Below are 15,808 nucleotides of genomic sequence, written 5' to 3'. Positions count from 1 at the left end.
CCTTGTACAAACATTTGTCATATTGTATCCCCATTTCTGTCATATGTTCATGTGAAATGAGACAAAAAAATGGATATTGTATTGTATTGTGTTGTGTTGTACTGAGAAGGGTTTATAGGTACCGGTTTAAAGGTTTTATTATTAAGATCAAGTGACCATGTGGGTAGTTGTAAGTAATCAACATTTTTTATTGACAAACATTCTGACCAAGTTTATATTGGTACAGACATTAGGCATCATGTGCATTCAAAAAGCCACTGTTGATGACAATGTCAGCACACAATGGGCGATCACAATTTAGCTCTCCTTCAGTACTCAGGTGCATGCACTTAAACAGCTAAGAGCAAATGTTTGAGGGATTGCATCACAATTATCCTCCCAAATCAAGCGTACCACACTCTTTGATTCATTGAAACGAAGAAGCCATTGGTCTGCCCATGCCCCAAGTGAACTTAAAGCAGACTGTAAATATTCACAATCATGTGTACTGTTCACTTCTCTATAAACCTTAGTTTCTACTAGAGGATTGGAAAATTTGAAAATCTAAACAGGTCTGAACACAATTTATAATGTAAATTCCTTACCCCACCAACTTTCGTATACAAATGCTAATTATTTGGACTGAAAAAACAGAAAAGTGGCATGCATCAATACGTATTTACTCTTTCCAAAATAATGTAGATTGATGTTATCAAATAAATTAGTATATTTTCATCCCACTTTCATTGGAAGAAATCCAAAATTTTGTAGGAACACGATTTCGTTTGAAGAAAATGGCGTAACTGCATCAAGGGGAAATAACTTTAATGCAACTAAATATAACACCATGGTTTATGACGATTGCGTAATGTATTATGTGTTAAGTCTATTAGAATATTGGACTGAACTAAGCATTCAATGGAACGAGGCGCAAGCCAAAAACAAAAAAAACAAAAAAATGTGCTTCTGAAAATATACGAATCACATTTTACAGAATGTGGGATTTAATCGGCATCACATTGCTGTCAAGGGCCATTAATTTTACTCTTAAATGAAATCGAACAAAACCTAAACATTTAATGGGCATTGAATCAAAGTTAAGGGCCATGAATATTCCAGTTAAATTCAAAGTATACAGAATTTCATTATTTTTTCAAAGCCATTAACTTTTTTAGCTACCAAACCAATTTTTTAACAGCATGATTCATGGTCAAAAATGGGTGTTTTAATGGTATTTTAACATGTAACCCATTAATATTGAGAACCTGTTAAATAAAGTGATGCAAGAATTAATGGGGTTAATTAACGGTTTTTTCTATATTAATGGATATTTTACAGGGTTTTAAACCATGTTTAATGGTATGTGCATCCAGTAGTGGTACAACTTCTTCAATTTGAAATGGTAACAATATTTCGAAGGAAAACTTATTCAAGGTTCTACGAGGAAAAGAAACTGTATGTAGTAAAATACCTGTAACCATGATTCGGGTCTTTGTAGTCGAGTCGCTAAGGTCTAAGGACTTCAAAGCAATTGCCCTTCAACGATATGGGTTTGAGCCTCATTAAATCCAACAACAAAATAAATAAATTAAACCCTCACTCTTCACTCATGGAATTGTTACCGGTGTTCAACCTACATATGAGTCACATCATGAGAAAACCAACAAGGTTCATTTGCGACCAGCATCCGCGCAGTCTGGTCAGGATCCAATCTGTTCGCTCATTATTTCTCTAATTGCAATAGGTTTTGAAAGCGAACAGCATGGATCCTGTCAAGACTGCGCGGATGCTGGTCGTAAACGGACTAGTATGCTGAATTTCTCATGGCGCGGCTCATTTCTGCATTTTTAGCAAATATTTTTATTTGTATTGCAAAACGTAAGTATATTCTTTTTTTTTTTTTTTTTGAAAACCGTTTGAACGATAAATTGGATACTTTTATGACAATGAATAAAAACCTTATAAAATCCAATACATATTAGATTCACGAAAGACATGCATATAAAACAGTTAAGTGTTATTTAAGTGAAACATTTGCCTTTTCCAATGTTTATGTCTGTTTATCTTTTGTTGTAACAAGTCTATTAAACAAAACAGCAGTCACTTTACTGTTATTCTCATTATACATGCAGTAACTAAGGACCCTCTAAAAACTAGGTTATTGATATATTTGCAAGGAATAATATATCCTATGCTTTTCACTGAAATCGGCAATTCATTGCATAAAGAATGAAGGAAGTCTATCTACAAACTATCAGCTAGTTGAGATACATGTACAATTTTTGTGTAATTATAACGATACGTTCAGACAATACCAAATATGCTGATTAACCAAAAATAGACATGTACGATTCATATGTGATTACAGTGCATATCTTATATGATACAGTTGAAAACATGTTATGAGTCAGTGACTCTGTCACGAATGCTAATAACAAGTCAAAGATAAAGATAATGTCAACAACTCTCAAATTGTCATGCAATACAAAATACTTTTATAAAAAGGAGTGCCACAAAGTAAATTGTTTATAAAACTGTTTAGTTAGTCATGTAAATCCTTAATTTGGTTCCGTGCTAAATTTCAATATATTTTGGTAAAAATAGCAACGATGCATAACAAATATTTTTGAAATATGTTTTTCTTAATTGTTGGCAACTTATATATATATTGTATAAAGGGAATGAAGTATCAAAGCTAACCTAGCTATTAGAAAATATTTCACATGGATGAGATAATACCATAAAATTACTTGTTCGTGATAACATCCGAAGCTTAGGTAGTGATATTATTTATCAAGAAAGAGAATCTATACATTTTAGCGGACACGCAGTGAGTAACTAACATTTTTTGTTGTATTACTGCTTTTGTAAAGTAAGCTATGTGTTCAGATTTAAATAAACACAAGTCTTTGGGATACTGTGGTCAGTTCAGCGTTACATTTCATTACAAACTCGGATGGACATTCTTAATCAAGCGTAGTATGTTATTTGTTTTTTTTTTGATGATTTAAAAAAGATATTCTGAATGTTGTAAATGTTATGGCAGTTGTTAAGTGTTTTATTGATGACGTCAAAGTCATTCTTTTTTGACCTACTGGACTACGAATTATGGAGGCAATTTAGTTTTAGTTTACAGCAAAGTTCCACTAAAGCCGGTTCTGGAAGCTGTGATTTATTTATCTCTTACGAACAGACTCGCTAGTCTATAATGTTGCGTTGTTACGTTTAGGATTTTTGAATGACCTATAGATGTCAATGGTAGTTTGTTGCAAACGTTGCCAAATATATAAAAAAATGTATGAATACTTCCCTTTTTAGCTCGACTATATCAAAAATAGGTACAGCTATTGGACTCGCCCATGCGTCCGCGTTGGCGTTTGCATCTGAGTCGTCGACGAAGTCGGCGTTCCGATTCGGTTAAGTTTTTGTATTTATAGGAGTCGTTAATAAATACCCGGAAAGTGCTCATTTCTTTATTTCTGGTCCCATTTTGCTTAAATTTGAAAATATCACGGATATGAACATATCAAATATGAATATCTAAATTACAGATTTCAGAGCATACACAATTTGTTGTATCAAAGGCAACATCGCTTCCTCAAAAGTGGCCCAACGTCATTATGACGCTGTCAACTCAAACACAATTAATCAATACAATTGATTTTCTTAAATTTCGATTCAAAACACATCTCATGTCTCCGTTTAACGCCCTATGTGGTTCTGGGACGATCTGTGTATGAAAAGAATTGGAACCACTGCTTTACCCTTGCATGATCGTAAGAGGCGACTAATAGGGTCTTAACACTTGGTTTTGCAGTAACTCTGTGATTCCAGCAGGTATGCAAATTTTGATTCTATACCTCATGTTTTTATTCCGATGTAAATGAGATATGACACCAAAATTTGTAGTCCTGTTTGGCGCCATATAACCTATACTGTGTTGGTGCACCGTAAATAAATAATAAATAAATATCTCTGTTTAACACTGATTTTGAAGCGATGACCAACACAATACGCCTACCAGACATTTTAATGAAGTCAAATTTACAATTTGATGTTATTGGCGTAAAGTCAACTCTTCACATCAATATTCACACAATTTAAGAAAAGGCAGCTTAAAAAATAGTATGCAACAAGTAACATTTTAGCTCATGTAAAATGGACAAACAGACAAATTGGGTCGGGGGACGTCAATAACGTTGTCACTGGGACTAGAATTTACTTATTATTTATCCGAAGACAATATCATTTTGACATATCAACTCAGTATTCCCTCTTCTACATTAAATAGCAGTTTCATTTATTTTTGATGATATATATGAAAATATGAAAAATTGAAAGCTATAGGTATTTATTGAAAATCATTGTAAGCTGGTATCTCACTAACCACTTATTGGAATGAATTGAAACTTCATACACTAATTCACTGTGAATAACTGACTTACACTGCTTATGTTCCATAAATCTGTTTTTCTTGCTTTACAAAATTATGCCCCTTCATGACTTTGTTTCAATATGTTCAATAGAAAAGACTGTCGAATAATCGAGCATTGCTGTCCTCCGACAGTTCTTGTTTCATTTTGCAACCTCTTTCCATCACTACAGGGTTGTTCACATACCGCCGATCTGTTTTCATCCTATTATCATGCTGCATAATTCTGACAATAAGGCCTCATTTTCAGGGGTCCTTCTTTGTTAAGGTCGCCGTCTTTGAAATACTTGCCCATCACCGATGTGAGTTCGAAACCTGGCTTTTTATGTAGAACTCGTCGAGCGAAGAAACCATTCAGCTGGCATACGGAAGCTCGTAAGTTGTACCCAGGTGCCCGTTCGTGCCTGAAGATAATACTTGGAGGGGTACCTGGGGCCTTTTTCTGCTAATAAACGCTGAAAAAGTGCCGCCATATGACTTGAATTGTGTCAATGTGACTCTTCCCCACCCAGCCGCAAACAACAGCAAACAAAAAGTTTTAACAAAAGCTGCCTAATGGACCTCTTCCGTAAATGTTGAAATGTTTTTTTATTAATTAAATTAAATAAAATTAATGTCTCCTCTCCTTCAATACAATATCGTGATTTTATTTTCAGGAGCAAAGTTAGCGTAAACGTCGGACAACTGAATGAAGGGACAATGCTTACAAGAAGAAAGTATAGAATAACATTAGTACTTATAACTTTCGCTATTGTTACTGGTATAATGAAAGTATCCGGTCAGCTGTGTCACAAAGGAGTAACTTCTGAAGGATATGTTTGTAAAGACACAGGACCTTTCCTAAATGGACATGGTCGGTGTTCTAGAAGTTCTCATACAGTAAAAAGGTGTGGGTTTGTCGGTTCAAGCTGTAGGTGCAGATCGAGTCTAATCCTAAATATGGTCGTAAAATCATCTGGAACATCGAATGGTTTGGTTGGACATCAAGCATACGCAACACTGCTGTCATCAAATATCAGAGTGAATAAAATACTTGAGGAAACATTCACTGGAAATTATTGCAGATAAAAGGCAAATAAATGATATTAGAAACAGCGATTTTATGTTATGATTGAAGGGATAGGAATCCAACAAGATCGAACTAAGTAAGATACAAAGGAGTGACTTTAATGTATGTCTGGTGTGTCTTTCAAAGCCAACCAAAATTGAATCTTTTCTTTAATCATCTAGTCTTTTTTATAACCATTTTTGCTACTACTTCCTTTTTTCATTTGATTAAATTAGTGGCGATGAGTATTCGTTATGAAACTAAAAACACGTCTACTACAGAAAAGAATGCCTTTTTTCCGTACTGGTTATATATATTTCCATTGGACCCTTTTACAAGACAGGTATCACAATGACTAAAGACCTAGTTCAAGTCTCAAGAATATATTGAATTTTGTATTCAAGAATATATAGAATTTCGTATTGCCATGCAATACCTGGAAATCCAACGCACTCTACTAAAAGATGCAAAGACGTTCTATGATAGATCGTTTCAGTCTTGCACACCGGACTGGCGTTTCGGGTGATATTACCCATGTCGACACAACCCATCTAGCACCCCCATTCATTCATTCATTCATGATAATATTGGAATTTATGTAGACATCGATAGAAATCAACTATCTTGATAGTAATGTTGCTCTTTTTCCTTTAAGTATATTTCTCGCTTAAAAATATTTTACGGAAAAAGATAACGTTACGCTACAAATGATAGAACTTATTACCGGAACTCTGTTGTTTTGCGTCTTTGAAACATCCAGACGTGCATTTCCCGCACTTTGTTTAAAACTCCTGCTGTAAGAACTCCTGCTATAAAGAAATAATTTCATTTTCCTTTGCTCATTACATGATTTGTCTAATATGGTATACAAGAAAGATAATCTACCACAGGCTGAACATGCGAATATGAATATCCGGGTCTCGGGAGACTGTTTCTACCGAAACTCGGCAGAGCACCATTGCCGCCAAGACCAGTTACCCTCGAACCGGTGACAGATTATTATAGTCTTAGTCTATTTACTAACGTAAAACTATTTTGAAAATGCTATATTTGTTTTCTGTTTCTCTTGTGTTTCACATGAAGGATTTCTCTCTATCTGTTCTGGGGGCTTTATCTCACTCTGTCCCTCTGGTCAGATCGCTCTGTGTTTGTACTAGTAGAGGATGAATTGCGCGCTCTGTGTGGCTGCGTTTGCTATATGTAAAGCGCCTTTGAACGTGTGAAAGGGCGCTATATAAATCTGGTATAATAATGTTAATGATAATAATAATAATAATAATAATAATAATAATAATACTAGTAATAATAATGTGGTGCGCTCGGGATAAAATAAGATGTCGTACGCGCGAGATAAGATGATGAGCTCTTGAAATAAGCTGTCATGCGCACGAGATAATTTAATCTTAAAAAATGTAATCTATGTCCTTAACATTCCACTGTGGAATATTCCATATTTAACGACTTTTTGTAATAACACATATAACAAAATTTACATATGAAAGTTATTTAAAGAACGCCATATCTACGTATTACTTGTTTGCGTACATCACCGGGAAGCAAGGCAGGTGTCTCAAGACGAGAGCAGCTGTACATTTTCTGAGGAAAAAAAACAACAAACAAAACAGTATTTCGTGTAAATACTTGACATTCTTTTATTTTGTCGCTTGAAAAATTGGTAAATGATATAACATACGGTCGTTTAATGGGCATAGATACTTAAAGTTTACAAAAATAACCTTTTTTTAAAAAAAACCTTTTGATGGAATATCTGTTGTCATTACAATTTTAAGAAAACGTTTATAGTGACCCGCATTTAAAACTGATTCGGAATACCCAAGTAGACCGTATTTGAATAACTTAAGGTTTACAATTTCCTTTTTATAAAGTGTATTTGCCTTATTTCACGCATTTTGCACATGGGATTTGATAAATAACACCCGACAAGTTAAATGTGAAAAAGGTACATATAATTGTTTGAGACACGGAATCTGTTGGATCTACTTTCTGTAAGTTACTTTCCTAAACATGCTTTCTGATTAAAATTACTTTCCTAAACATGCTTTCTGATTAAAATCAATAGTAATAATTTATATGGTTATTTTTGTTGTCGATCAGGCATATAATATTTTTAATATAACAGTGACAGTAGTCACGTTATAAAATTGAAATACATGTAATTGATTTTGAAAAATAAAACCCAACAAAACAACAAATGAGTTCTTTTAAAGAATCTGCATCCTTTTTAGTCAAAGAATAAAAGAATATGGCGGATAGTTTTTTAGCATTAATCTTATATTCTTCGCGTTGCCAGTCTAGAATAATTTATATATAAATAAAAAACAACATTTTCATATGTTGGATACAATTACACATTTTTTCTTCTTATGGAGCAATTATATCAACATTTTATCACTGTTTTATCTTTGTTGAGCTTTACTTTATAGTGGGATTTTGCCTTCAGAATTCTATAATTCATGACTGAAGAAAGGCATTCACATTCAGAAAAATACACACGTAACCAGTCTTTGTAAACTGTGAATAAACCGTCTAAAACGTATGCTATCATTTCCAGATTGTTACAGCTGTGACCGAGAAGACGTTGAAGGAAAATGCCTGCGAAACTTTATACCTTTGCGATGTTTTTCATCCTACTGGTAATAATAAATAGCATAACAGAAGTGTCTAGTCAGGCTTGTGTGAAACGCTTCAGGAACGGACATTTCTACTGTATGAAAATATCCACTAAATGTCCGTCATGTTGGTGGATTGGCAGTACATGCCGGTGTTCTAGCGGATCGGCTGTCGCAAGATTTATCTCCCACGTAAAAGAGAACAAGCCAGACAGAAAATCGCTTTTGAATACTGGTGGTACGGATGGAAATGCGCAGCTGAAAAGTCTGATTGCAAAATATATTCATAGCAAGTTGCAACACTAACTTTTATATTGATTTACAGGAAACAACCATATTATACGTTGTTACCATAGAGTTTGTTAAAATATGTCATGTCGGAAATCTAAAGTGTACACCATAGTTTATGTACACAAACAGTCTCGTTTATATAAACGAAAGAGTCAGAATGGATTAAGTGCTAGGGGCACAAGGTGTGATGCACATTTCATTACCTCTCTTGAATCAAGTCTGCTGTATATATGCTGCTTGGTTCGTTCTTTGCATCCAAGGGATCTTTTTACAGATAATATCATGATGCGTGATAACGTTGAACTACAATTAGAACTACCAACTACCAATAACAACTGACACACAAGGATGTAACATTTGTGTGGCATTGGTATATGCAAGTACACGATGTGAATAAACTAACGAGTGTTCTTTGCCACTTCTATTTTTTTTTGTAAAAGAGGATTTCTGTTTCTTGCTACCCCAGTGGTATAGGTGTACAAGAAAATAATGTTATCTGTATTTCTTAACAGTTTGGCTCATTACTGTGTGCCAAGGATGCTTTGGTTCAATTTAATATATCATACTTTTTGCTATATTAAGATATTATATATTTTTAGAGAGTAGAAAGGTTGATCAAAGTATCATAGTAACCTAAATGTAAATAAAACGTTATATATTCTTAAAACCATATGACTGGTCTTTTTGTATGATTCATGGTCAAAATTAGGGAATCATTGGCGAAGTGATTTACCGATCGATGTTAATATCCCCACTTGTGTTCATTGCTAGGTGATTTACATAAATTGGCACTATTTCAAGCAGTATCACCTTAGATTTCATGCAGGAGAGGTAAATATGACACCTGCTTGGGGCTCGACAACAAACAAGCTGTTCCATCCTTTACAGGAGGCGACATCCTTCGACCTTCCCATGCTACTTGTTCCATCCTTTACAGGAGGCGACATCCTTCGACCTTCCCATACTACTTGAAACAGGAAAGTTTTACATTTCGAATAAACATATTTGTTTAAAATGAACACATTTAAAATATTTCCGCTTTTAACCTACATCAAAATATCTAATGATGTATGTAGTGATAAAAACATATCTGTTACATATTAAACCTCAGATTAACGAGGTTAGGTTAAATATGAAAGACCAAACTTCATCCCATGTGATACACCGGTATAGTGATAAAACCAACTTTTTTCAAGGATTGCTGAATTTATATATGACATCTACTGAGACTAATTACAATTTTTCCGTTTATGGATTAGTTTAATTACACATTCTTGAAAGTCTCGTATAAAATCATAGCAAGCCATTGTAAATCTGAATGGATTTGACTTCAAAGATATTCTCGAAGTAGTTTAAATCTGATAATATTTCTATTAATGAAGACGACGTACATACTGCGCAACAACTTTGTCCATAAATGAATGTCTTGAGCATTTAGGCCAAGTCCATATTTTCTTTACCCCTAGCAGAAATTCGACTCACTAAGACTACGGGAAGAACCTATGCTCCAATTGCGGCGGTTAAATGTTTGGGACCTTGTTTTCGTAGGTGTATCAAATTTTCTCAACACATTAATTTTTCAAGGGGCTAAAACTAGTTTTGTTTCATTTTTACCAGTTGCTTATCGTAAAATCAGCATTTCGTTCAGAGTTACAAAGTCAATCTTTTTCCAAAGCAAAACTACTTCACATAATATTTTTTTTAGTATTTTGTTTAATAATATAAACTTTTCAATCAAGCAGACAGAACACTTATTCGAAATTGGTGCGTTCATCAAAACTACGTATGATTGTTTACCTTTATCAAAATATCATGTGACACTTGTAAACTATGTTTTCAAAATACCTGTCCCGCATCTGTTACACATTTTAAAATCGTTTCGTTTGAAAAAGCACTTGTTATATTAAACCATAATGTAGTTTAAGTTTTCTCCACATTCAATAAGACGCTTAAAAGTATTGTACGTATCATTTCTATTTTCTCATTTTACAATTGAAACCCCCGGGTTAAATGAGAGACATTCTTTGCCAAATCTATACTAAAGACTTTTTTGGTGAAAATTTTTCAGACATAAACCCTGTCATTTCATCACTTTTCTACTTCACATAATTATACGGTTGTTGAACTATACCGCTCCAAATTGCGTTCATATCACCTGCAATAATTACCTCGTAACTATTGAGATCTATTTCTTGCATAGATATTATTTTACAGTGTTTACAAGTGGTTTAATAACGATGACTTCTGTCATTTTTATCAACTCCAGCAATCTTTCAAAACAAGTATAGAGGTAAAGAAGTTATAATTTAACCGTGCCTTGAGAAAACCAACATAGTGGCTTTGCGACCAGCATGGATCCAGACCAGCCTGCGCATCTGCGCAGTCTGGTCAGGATCAGTGCTGTTCACGAACGGTTTCTCTAATTGCAAAAGGCTTTGAAAGCGAACAGCATGGATCCTGACCAGACTGCGCGCATCCGGACTGGTCGCAAAGCCACTATGTTGGTTTTCTAATCATATTAATGTATCGCACGAAGTAAAAGCTGACCAGGTCTAAATATATCTAATACATATAAATATTTATGTATATAAGATAATCGTTAATTATATGTTTTCCGTCTTATTGAAAACCAAATATTGCATTAAAATGTATTTTCTAATCATAATCGGCAACCACCAAAAGTTGCCGAACTTGTAATATAACGGAAAGGTCTCGTATAGTTCCGATGTTAACAGGGTTTTACCGATTGACGGTTATGGACACGAAACCTTTATGCAACTGAATAAAGACTTGTTTCATTTAATGCTTTTGTACACAACATATGAACGCATCTTTATAAGCCATCCGACTCGATATGAATACATATATAAGCTACTTTAAAACATAAAACATCTTTAATTAACGTGATCATTATAAGAATCACAGAGGGGGTTTCAATAATTGTGTACATATGAAAAAGTTCCAAGTGTTTTGCTACCCTGTATACGAATCCTTACTTAAATTACTTTCTAATATGACTTTCTCTGTTGAAACACGCCTACTTTCTAATGTGCCTTTCTCAGTTGAAACACGCTTACCCTAGGATGACGTCAGGTTAACGTGAGGTGACGGCAAAGTTTTTGTTGCAACCAAGAAAGAGCGCTTCTATGTTTCATCTACTGTACATTTTTTAGATTAAGGGCACATTTGAAACGTGTTTGATACTGAATGTTATGTTTTCACTGATTTCTGAAAAATGTTTGATAATAAATAAATAAATGCTATAAAGAAACACGATGTTTTTGTTTAACTACATCTTAGGAAAATATTTTTATTTTCTTCTACTTAAATGATATATTTTCGTAAAAACAACTTCATAGAATATAACAATCTCCCTATATGGTATCTTCAGTTGAAATGAACTATGTTTTGAGCTGCGTTCTATACTTTCAACGGATCTTCTTTTTAGCTCACTTGAGCAAGGCTCAGGGTGAGCTATTGTGATCACTCGCCGTACGTCTTCCGTAAACTTTTACTTTAAACGACATCTCCTCATAAACCGCTGAGCCAATTTCATCCAAACTTCACAGGAATGCTCCTTGGGTGAAGCTCTACAAAAATTGTTCAAGGAATTGAATTCCATGCTGAACTCTGGTTGCCATGGCAACCGAAAAGAAAAACTTTAAGAATCTTCTCAAAAACCAGAAGCCCTAGAGCTTAGATATTTAATGTGAAGCATTGCCTAGTGGACCTCTACCAAGTTTGTTCAAATCATGACCCCGGGGTCAAAATTGACTCCGCCCCAGTGATCACTTGACTTTACATAGGAAAATCTTCAAAAATCTTATTCTCAAAAAACAGAAGACCTAGAGCTTAGATAATTGACATGTAGCATTGCCTAGTGGACCTCTACTAAAGTTGTTCAAATCATGATCCCGGGGTCAAAATTGACCCCGACCCATGGGTCACTTGATTTTACATAGATTTCTATAGGAAAAACTTCAATTTTTTTTAAAAATAAACCAGAAGGCGTAGAGTTTAGATATTTCACATGTAGCAATGCCTAGTGGACCTCTACAAAATTTGTTCAAATCATGACCCCCGAGGTCAAAATTGACCCCGCCCCAGCGGTCAATTGATTTTACATAGAAAGATCTTCAAAAATTTTCTAAAAATAAACCAGAAGGCCTAGATCTTAGATTTTGAAATTTAGCATTGCCTAGTAGACTTCTACAAAATTTGTTCAAATCATGACCCCCGGGGTCAAACTAACGCCCCCTATGGGGTTATTTGATTGTACATAGAAAAATCGGACGCACGAGATAAGATGTCAAACGCACGAGATAAGATGTCGTGCGCACGAGATAATTTAATCTTTATAAAATGTATGTCTTTAGCATACCACCGTGGAATATCCCACATTTAACGACATTTATTTAATAACAAATATTTCAAGTGTAGATATGAAAGTTAATTAACGAACATCATGTCTACGTATTATTTGTTTGCGGACAACAAATCAGGTGTATAAAGAAGAGATTTTTTACGAAAAGAAATAGCATTTCGTGTCAAAACGTGACATTTTTTTTTATTTTGTCGCTTGAAAAATTGATAAATGATACAACATACTGTCGTTTAATGTGCATAGATACTTAGATTTTACAAATATAACTTTAAAAAAAATTCTTTTGGCGGAATATCTGTTGTGATTACATGTAAAACGTTTATAGTAACACAACAACAACAACACATTTATTTAGCAAAAATCGGCAATATCTTGCCTTTGGCTAATGAACAGAAAAAAACATTTTATATCTTAATTACAATGTGCACATACATGAAGATATTTAACAATATATTTAGATAATACTCTATTAAATATAATTATGGTAGCCATATATAAATTATACAATTCATCACAAAGCTTCTTCACTTCACAGTTTTTGAAGTATAGAATTATAAATCTGGATTCCTTACATTATATGCTTCTTTCAGGTATTTACAAATTCTAATATTGTTTTCTTCTTATTTGAAGACATCAGTCTATAGGTTAATATTTGGCCACGATGTATTTGGTATGAATTTAGTGCGAATATGGCTATACCTTGGACAAGTCAATAAAAAGTGATATTCAGATTCGAGAACGTTGAAGTTACAATTATAGTGACCCGCATTTTAAACTGATTCGGACCGTATCTGAATAACTTTAGGCCAGGGTTTACAATTTCCTTTTTATAAGTGTATTTGACTTATTTCACGCATTTTGCACACGGGTTTAATAAAATACATCCGACAAGTTAAATGTGAATAAAAGGTACATATAATCGTTTGAGACACGGAATCTGTTGGATCTACTTTCTGTAAGTTACATTCCTATACCAAAGTCATGCTTTCTGATTAAAAATTAATAGTAATAATTTATATGGTTATTTTTGTAGTCGATCAGGCCAATAATATTTTTAATAAAACAGTGACAGTAGTCACGTTATGAAATTGAAATACATGGAAAAAAATATTCAAATTAGTTCTTAAAAGAATCTTCATCCTATTTAGTCATAGAATATGGCGGATAGTTTAACTTATTTTTTTAAAAGGATGATTAATAAAATACGGCATAATATATCATTTTATCATTCAATTTGACTGAACAAGCCTGAGCATAAATATATACATTTTACGCTTTATGTTCTTTATTGTTCTCCATCAAAAATCATGTTACTGGTATAGTCTTCTTACTTGTATAAAAGTGACAAGGCAACAACTACTACAGTTTAGATGGGTTTTTATATATAAATATTCATGTTGGGTAGACAAATCGTCTATACGAGGGCTCTTCAAAAGTAACGTAGACTTTATCTCTAGCTTTTACATACTTTAACGAAACAAAACAAGGAATATACCATTGTAATTTGCAATCTTTCTACTAACTGCACTGCAAATTTGACGTTATTATGACCCTGCATTTAGGAGTTACGCCTCCTCGAAAACAGTCACTTACACGGACCAGGCGCACGGCGATCATATTTCAACGACGTTAACGACGTCGTGCTTTCATGGTGATGCTTTCATTACGTTTGCATTAATTCATATTTGTAAATTTATTTTATAATTTTTCATTAGTAATATTTAAGTCATAAGAATGTGTTTGGTAAGAATACATAAAATGTATGAACACTTATGACACGCATCTCAGACAGGGTACTCAACGTGAGAACTTGGTCTTGATCTACGGCTTCATACATTGGCGTTAACATTCATTCGCAGCTTTTCCGTTTTCTCCCTCTAACTTCGATGTCTTTAAGCAATTCTGGACCATTTAAGAATCGTTTGTACCACTTGAAGATAAAAACACGGATGACTGAACATAGTTGTGGCGTCTGCTTCTTTAGTTTATGAATTTCAGTCGCAAAATTTCTCCATAACTAGGCAATTGTCTTAGTATCCATGCGAGTCAATGACGACACTACATGTATTATAAACAGTAATACTCACTTTGTTAAACGTTGTTTTCCTCCGCCTCCCACATCGGAATGACGCTATAACTCTAGGTGAATGTCGCCCTTATGTGTTGCTGCACATTTTTGGGCAAACAAGTGTATTATTAGTGCGAAAATTAGCGATCGGATTCAAATCACGACAGGTCAAAAGCGACTGCGCCGGTTATGCGTAGCTATGGTAATAAAACGTTCGACGAGCTTCGCCTATCACCAAAAATGTTACGAAAAATGTATGACCAAATTAAAGAAAGATTCCGAATTACAATGGTATATGTCACATTATCATTTACACAATATGCAACATTTGACAGCAAAGTACGTTATTTTTGACCAGCCCTCGTATATGGTAAATTTTGAAAGTGAGTTTTTTTTTTTAAGTTTTTGGTATTAATCTTATATTTTTTGCGTTTCAAGTCTAGCAAAGTAATTATTATTAAAAAAGCATTACGTTGGATACAATTACACCTTTTTTCTTTTTATGGAGCAATTATATCTCACCATTTTATCACAGTATTATATTTGTTGAGCTTTATTTTTATACTGTGATTCTGTCTTCAGAATGTCTATGATAATTCATGATTGAGGAAAGGCATTCATACATACGTAACCAGTCTTTGTTAACTGAGAATTAACCGTGTAAAAGATGTGCTATGATTTCCAGATTGTTACACCTGTGACCGAGAAGACGTTGAAGGAAAATGTTTGCGAAGCTTTATACCTTTGCGATGGTTTTCATCCTGCTGGTAATAATAAATAGCATAACAGAGGTGTCTACTGGTTATTGTTTCCCGATCCGCGGTAGATATGGACGTATCAAATACTGTTATAATATAAACTGCACTACAGGTTGTAGAAGGATTGGCAACACATGCCGGTGTTTTGATGGATCGGCTCTCGGAAGATTTATCTCCCTCGTAAATGAGAACAAGCCAGACAGAAAATCGCTTTTGAA

At 34.0% G+C, this 15,808-nt stretch overlaps 1 long non-coding RNA gene across 2 annotated transcripts; it reads left to right on the top strand.

Annotated features, from left to right (window-relative positions):
* Positions 1–2,542: 2,542 nt before the first annotated feature.
* On the top strand, positions 2,543–11,653 carry LOC123560309 (uncharacterized). 2 transcript variants are annotated; one of them, XR_006688180.2, is made up of 3 exons: positions 2,543–2,809; positions 5,068–7,465; positions 8,032–11,653. It is a non-coding gene; the product is annotated as an uncharacterized LOC123560309 (long non-coding RNA). The 2 variants fall into 2 exon arrangements; XR_008372777.1 differs by lacking the exon at positions 2,543–2,809 and adding an exon at positions 2,823–2,958.
* Positions 11,654–15,808: the final 4,155 nt, after the last annotated feature.

The sequence above is a fragment of the Mercenaria mercenaria genome, chromosome 10, assembly GCF_021730395.1.
Source record: "Mercenaria mercenaria strain notata chromosome 10, MADL_Memer_1, whole genome shotgun sequence".
Taxonomy (NCBI): Eukaryota; Metazoa; Mollusca; class Bivalvia; order Venerida; family Veneridae; genus Mercenaria; species Mercenaria mercenaria.
This window is presented reverse-complemented; position numbering and strand designations above follow the sequence as displayed.